The sequence below is a fragment of the Castanea sativa genome, chromosome 11, assembly GCF_040712315.1.
Source record: "Castanea sativa cultivar Marrone di Chiusa Pesio chromosome 11, ASM4071231v1".
NCBI classification, from domain to species: domain Eukaryota; kingdom Viridiplantae; phylum Streptophyta; class Magnoliopsida; order Fagales; family Fagaceae; genus Castanea; species Castanea sativa.
The window spans coordinates 68,514,270-68,521,241 of record NC_134023.1 but is presented as its reverse complement, the minus strand read 5'-3'; the positions used below and the strand labels follow the sequence as shown (position 1 = coordinate 68,521,241).

The following is a 6,972-nucleotide window of genomic DNA, read 5'->3' as shown; positions in this document are numbered from 1 at the left end:
GTTATATGTTGATAACTGACAGAGGTTGAAAATTCTAGAAATTTTTCCTTTCATCCCTTGTCCTTGGAAACCCAAATTCTATGGATAAGTAATATAGAATACATTATTTGTTATTTTCCCACTCAACAATATGTGGCTCATTCTGTTTTAATATTTTGGTAATTCAGGTAATTTTATGAAAAACACACAAAGAGTCTAAAGATTCATGTCAGGACATTACACTCTTTGTTACAACTCACCAACCAATCTAATGAACAAGACTCAAAGGAGGCAATACCAAACAAGGGAGAGACTACAAGCAGAGACAAACTTGATCACTACTTAGATTAAGACAAAACAATTGTGGTTGAGCAGGGTGTTCAAATGAACCTTGCCATTGTTGTTTGTTCTGAACTTCCAAGAAGAAGAATGCAATTAAGGACAGCCCTTTGAATGAGAATCTTGATACTATTAAAGGTGGTGTCAATAGTGTTAAGGATCTACGTTTATTACAATCTTGTGTAGCCTCCTTGTTGTATGTTCCATTTTAGATTGCTTCCTTGTATGAGTAATGAAAAATTATGTTGCTAAAAAAATCAATGAAAATTTCTACTGAATTGTTGAAAAATTATGTTGGAAATTTCTAGTGAAACTAAATTGTTGACTATGCCGGAATGCTTAAACCAATAAGACAGTCTACTGAATTTTCAATCTTAAAGGCGCTACATATGCTGAGATCTTGTCTTGCATTTTGTGATTCTTCCCTTGGAAAATCAGCATATACATTAATTAGCATTCTAGCAAAGTAAAGAAATTAATGTTTGGCTGTGTTTCCATTTCAGTTTTCACACCAAAGCAGTTGGCAGAGAAGTATAGCAACACTACATTCCTTCTTTACTGTCTGGTTTTGATCTTAGTTGTTGCCTTAATTTTCAGGAAGGTGTAATATAAAACCTGTCACAATTGAATACAATGCAACTTTAGAATTTTGAATACATCTCAAAAAGCTTTTAATACATGTCTTCCATGTAATATAAAACCTGTCACAATTTTTCTAAAAGTTTCTGATCTAAAATGCATTCATGTGAAATAAATCCAATCAAATTCAAAATATCGGAAGCTGATTCTCTCCACCACAATTAAAACAATATGTAATCAAAAACTGTTGTTAGGTAATCCATTTTCTTTGAACAAAATCTTGTCTGTACTTCACTTTTCTTAGAATTGTTGGTGAGTGACATCTAACAATCCTGTGTAAAAGAACGTATAACCAAATTAAAAACATATTAGAATGAACACAATTAAAAAGAAAAATAAGAAAAGAAGAAGACAATCTATACTTTTGTGATAATCAAACAATAAATGGTTATACCATAAAAGATGGGCACCTTGAGGCATAGAAGTTGACGTTGTAGGAGGATATCGCATAAATGGCAAAGAGTCCTAAGGATGTTTAACAAATAAAAGAAATGAATAAATATTGATTATAAAATCCAGTTGAAAAAATATATTAATAATAAAATCAAATACATCTTGTACCTGTACAGAACTGATGGATGGATAAGTTCTTCTAACATGGCCCGTTTCCTTGCAAATGCTGCATTTTATTTTCTTTGTTGGTTGGTTTTCTTTTGTTTTAAAGATTTAGGTCTTCCCTTAGATAGAACATATGGAGGGTCTTGTAAAGCACCTAGAAGATTTGATAATACTTGGCTGTTTAGTATAGTATTATCAGAACTTACTAAATCATCAACATCATGCATGGCTAGAAGCTCCACATGAACCTTTCGTAGAGCTAGGTCAAGATGTTCATATTTCTTCATTGACTATGACCCTACTTCTGCAACTTCCAAAAAATGAAGCAATAAACTATTTCTCATCAAAGCAGAAGAAATTCGTGGCTCCACCTGTATGACATCACCAGATATGTAATGTATAATATTATTCTTGGCCTTGATTGTCCATCTTTCTAAAATATAATATGGAGGAAGAAAGTCCACAAGAGATTTTTTCACAAAAACGGTTAGGATGTGCCTACAAAGAATTCCAACAAATTCAAACATATAGCATGTACAAATAGCTTTTTTCTCAGAAATTTCAAATAACACTTCATAAATTGGACTTTCTTTCCCATGAGGTGCCACTTTATATATTTTCTTCACTCCTTCTTCACGATATTTGGATGCCTTGTATTTTTTACTACAAAATAACTCTTCTTGAAATTTTATAAACATCTTTCTTGTATAAACTTTTGCCGCCTCTCCTTCCATCTTGTAACATGTTTTCAAAATTGGCATTGAAGTTTTTGTCTTTACATCTTGCTGTTTCTCTTTCAGATAACGCGCATTTAAGGCTTTCTCATATTGATGCACAAAGTCACTTATCATTGTACTTGAACAAACATAACCTTTAAAGAATTTATTCATGCTTTCACTCCTTTAAGTTGTAGACATCTCAACACAAAAGCTCCTACGTAAATAAGCTGGAATCCATTTTTCATGCTGCATATAATGATTTATCAGCCAATCGTTATCCCCCAACCCATACTTCTCTACAAGCTCACTCCATTCTAACTCAAACACTTCAATAGTGATTGTATCATGAATGCAATGGTGAAATTCCCCTTGAAAAAGTGGATATTTATTATAGATATGAGCCAATTTTTCTGGAACTTTCTGTAAAATATACCACATACATAATCTATGAATTGTATTCGATAATATCTCTACAATTGCCTTGCCCATAGCCTTGTCATCATCTGTGATAATTGTAGAAGGAGCACGTCCAAGCATTGCCTCAAGCCAATTCTTCAACAACCATGTATAAGATTCTTCTGTTTCATTCACAAGCAGAGCACATCCAAACATGACAGATTGGAGATGGTGGTTAACCCCAGTAAAAGGAACAAAAGGCATCCCATAGCAATTTTTTAAGTAAGTAGCGTCAAAAGTTACGACATCTCCAAAATGTTGGTATACAATGCTTGACCTAGCATTTGCCCAAAAGCAATTTCCCATGCGCCCTTGTTCATCAACTTGAATTGCATATACAAAACCTAGATTTTTTAATTGACACTCAGTAAAATGGCTATACATTCTTTGTGCATCTCCATCTTGAAGTAATTTCCTTCTTTTACTGCCCAAATAATTTTGAACATCAACTGCAACACAACCAACATTATAGTCACTTCCAGATTCGTTACTCAACACTGACATTATCTTCCTCATAGGTACACTTGACTCATTAAGTGTATCTATAAAAAAATTTTGGGCACGTGATATCACTCTATGTCCACGAAGTAAACTTGTACTCTTAGGAGTAAGAAGTTCATGATAATGATTGTCCACAAACTTAGTTACAATCCGTGCTTCTTCTTATTTCTTTGAACTCATCATTGCTTTGCATCCCACTCTAGTTTTTGTAGGTTTTGGACCTTTTCTTTATTTATTTTCATGACTTTTATGACGAAACCCTTCCCTTCAAGAAACGTATTCCACTCCAACCAATGATTTATCTTCTTTGGATGACCGTTTATGATTTATTCGAATGCTAAAACCCTTTCGCCTTGCATATGCTTTATAACATGCATAAGCATCTTCTGAGTCATCGAATACCATATCAAGACATGGTTCCAAAGGCCATGTAGATGCAAAAGATTGATTCAAATCATTTGTAGGCAAGTCTACATCATTTTGATCTTCTACTATTTCCGGTTCAACAGGCACCAAGTCTTCTACCAAATCATCACAAAGAGAGATTATTTCAGGTTCTTCATTGCTCACACTCATATTTTCAATTTGAGTAAATATTTATTTTCAATGTAACCTAGAAAAAATAAAAGAGAAGAAAAATTCATAAGAACAATTGAAGAGACATTCGAGATTTGTTCAATTACAAAATGAAAATCTAAAACTTAATAAACTTTCCCAATTTCGGAAACCAGTTTTATTACAAAACCAAAATCTAATTGGAAACTTTTAGGCTCATAATAAAATTATCAAAGCTGACTTGGTCCCTTACAGGAGGCACTCTTATTCAATGTACATATCAAAACTGACTTAATCCCTTACAAACTGATTAATGCTGCTGGACACTTACTTGTTTCTGATTCATTTGTTATTTTACATGGTTGTAACTAATACTATTTCTTGGTACAAACTGATACTAATTGAATTACATCATTAAGCCTATTCAATTACACATTGGAAATTCATATTGATGAAGCTAGACACTTAAATGATGTTGATGCATTTGTTACTTCATCAGATACTTTCTACGTTAAAGAGACAAATAACAAAAAGAGAATAAAATAAGGATGGGTCCACATCGTGGCCAACTATCTTGAGTCCATGTTTTAAATACTTTTAATCTAAGCTCCATGAAAGACTCATGGGAGGATAAGCTGCTCAACTAGGTAGACAAGTTTGGTAAGAGGCATGCTCATTGTCATCTCAACAATTTAAGAAATTTGGCTTCTTTACTAGCCTATTTTTTGACTGATATTAAACCAGAAAATATATTGCAGGTTTAATCCTTAACCTATGTCTATCAATTTGAATTTCCATATATGCCTCAACGCAACCAAAGAATGGAAGAACTCAAATAATGAAGTTGGAAAACCAAAATACCATGAACCAAAATATATATATATATATATATATATATATATATATATATATATATATATCGTCCCTACTAGGATCAAATCCATATCTGTCTTTATTTCAAAAGAGCAACATACCTAAACCGCAAAGATATCAAAATATAGCAACGGCCAAATCAATCTAAATATTGCAAAACCCAAAAAATTTTGAGAATAAGAACAAATCACCTAGGTCTGGCGAGGTCGTGCGGCAGCAGATGGAGGTCTGGCGAGATAGCGCAGCAACAAACGGAGGGTCGGTGAGGTAGTGTGGCGGCAAACGTTGGTCTGGGCGAGGATGGGCTGGAGACGCATGAGCTGAAAAGTGATATAAGATTTTAGGGAAACATGAAATAGGTTTTGATTATTTGTTTGTTGAGATGTTATTAGGTGAAGTAGGATGTATTGATTTTACTATGAGTTTAAGTAAAAATTTGATGTAGTATGTACTTATTGGCTGGTGTAAACCAAAGGGTGGTTTACACCCCGTCCTTATTAAATTTAATCTCATAATAATATTAGCCTCATCACACATGCTTCGTGCATGCAATGAGACTTTGATGTAAGACGAAATCAACTATTTAATTTTGGTGTTTTTATTAAAATTCATTATTTTAGGTTCAGGTTATTTATTTCCTTACTTTTAGGTGCTTTTAAAGCTTTTTAGGTAAATTTTGGTTCTTGTTATGGTTAGGTGTTAATTAAATAGGCGTCTAAGTTTGTAAACATTTTTAAAAAAACAATTATTGATATTAATAAAAATTCATACTTTTGTCTATTGTTTTTCTAGTGGATTACAAAACCCTTTTTCCTTGTGGATTCAAGGAACCCTCATGAATTTGAGGTTATTTTCAAAAACAAATGTGTTTTATTTCTTAACGCTTTTGCATCTTGCATCAGACTTTTTTTTTTTTTTTTTAAGGTTTAGTATCATATTTCTATTCAATCATCTCTTTTAGTGCACTAAAAATTTGTTGTAAATTTGATAACAGTATATAGATAATAAAGCATGTATGTGTTAGTACTTTATCTTATTTTACTATTATTTTTTAATATATTTGGATTTAAATCTATAATATATGCTTTTATTATGATTGTTCTTTATCATCATATCAAAACTTCAATTGATTTTTTGTGAAAGTAAGATTGGAAATGAAGGTCTTAGAGGATTCATGTTAGCCATAGTGCAGTCTTAGCCAAATTTGACTTAAAATCTCACTTTTATTAGTTTAACAAACACACATCAATGTCAGCTTCAATACTTCTCTGTTTTATTAAATCACTATTTTTTTTTCTCTCCTATATATATAATTTTGGGTAAATTTCACAAACACACCTTGAGGTTTGGGTTAATACTTAGACGGTGTTGCAAGCCGTTAGTTACTTTTTACTTTTCTTCTCTGTCTCACCTCTCATCTCTCTCTTTTTTTCTCTTCTCTTCCAATGACTCTCTCACATTCCTCTCTAATTTCTACTTTCTTTCTTTCTTTCTCCTTCACGATGGCGTATTGGTGTGGGTATCCTGATTTCTCCTCTCCCTTCGTGTTTGTAGTGGTGTTTTCGTGGTGGGTTCACTTTGCAGATTTCTCTTCTCTCTTCGCCTTTGCAGTGATGATGTAGCAGTGTATTCGCAGTGGTTTGAGTTTTAGTTAGGATTAGTGTTAGAGGATTTCGGATTTGTTGTGCGTCGGCTTTGGATATCATTGGGGTTTTGGTTTGAATCACTGATTATGGGTTTATTGGTGGTGGATGGTTACAAAGTTCTGGGTTTGTGTACTGATGTTGATGCCATTGTTTTGTTGATGGGTTTGTGGCTTTTGTTGATGGTCTGTGGTCAGTCTGTGGATTGTGGTTCTAGGTTCGTGGATTTTACTGATGGTTGGTTGTCGGTGGTCGTTGATCGTTGGGTTTCATTCATTTTTTTTTTCTCTGAGAAAAGCTGTGTTCTTCATTTTTTTTTTTTTTTTTTTTATCTTCTTCTAATTTGAATCAGAGAAAGCTAGAAAAGGAAGAGAGATACTTAGGGAAAAGGATGAGAGAGTAGAATATCTAACGGCGTTACAAGCCATTTGGGGTTAGGGAGTGAGATAGTTATGTCTAATTGTTTAATTGGGCCTAGAAGAGGGAAATGGTGATGGGGAAAATGAGAAGTTATGTCTTGCACCAATAATATGTTTCCTCTCTCTCATAATTGGTGGAGAGTGGGACTCACCAATTATGAGAGAGAAAAAATATATACCGAGTGAAGGGTATTTTTTTGTTTTGGAGGAAAGAGTTTCATGAATCGTTGTTAGGACATGCAAGTCACATCAAACCATTCCAAAGCATTGAAGAAAGAGTTTGACTAGGGA

At 33.3% G+C, this 6,972-nt stretch overlaps 1 pseudogene; it reads right to left on the bottom strand.

Annotated features, from left to right (window-relative positions):
• Nucleotides 1-643: 643 nt before the first annotated feature.
• LOC142617029 (protein FAR1-RELATED SEQUENCE 5-like) lies at nt 644-3,767 on the bottom strand (annotated as a pseudogene).
• Between the last annotated feature and the right edge of the window lie 3,205 nt (nt 3,768-6,972).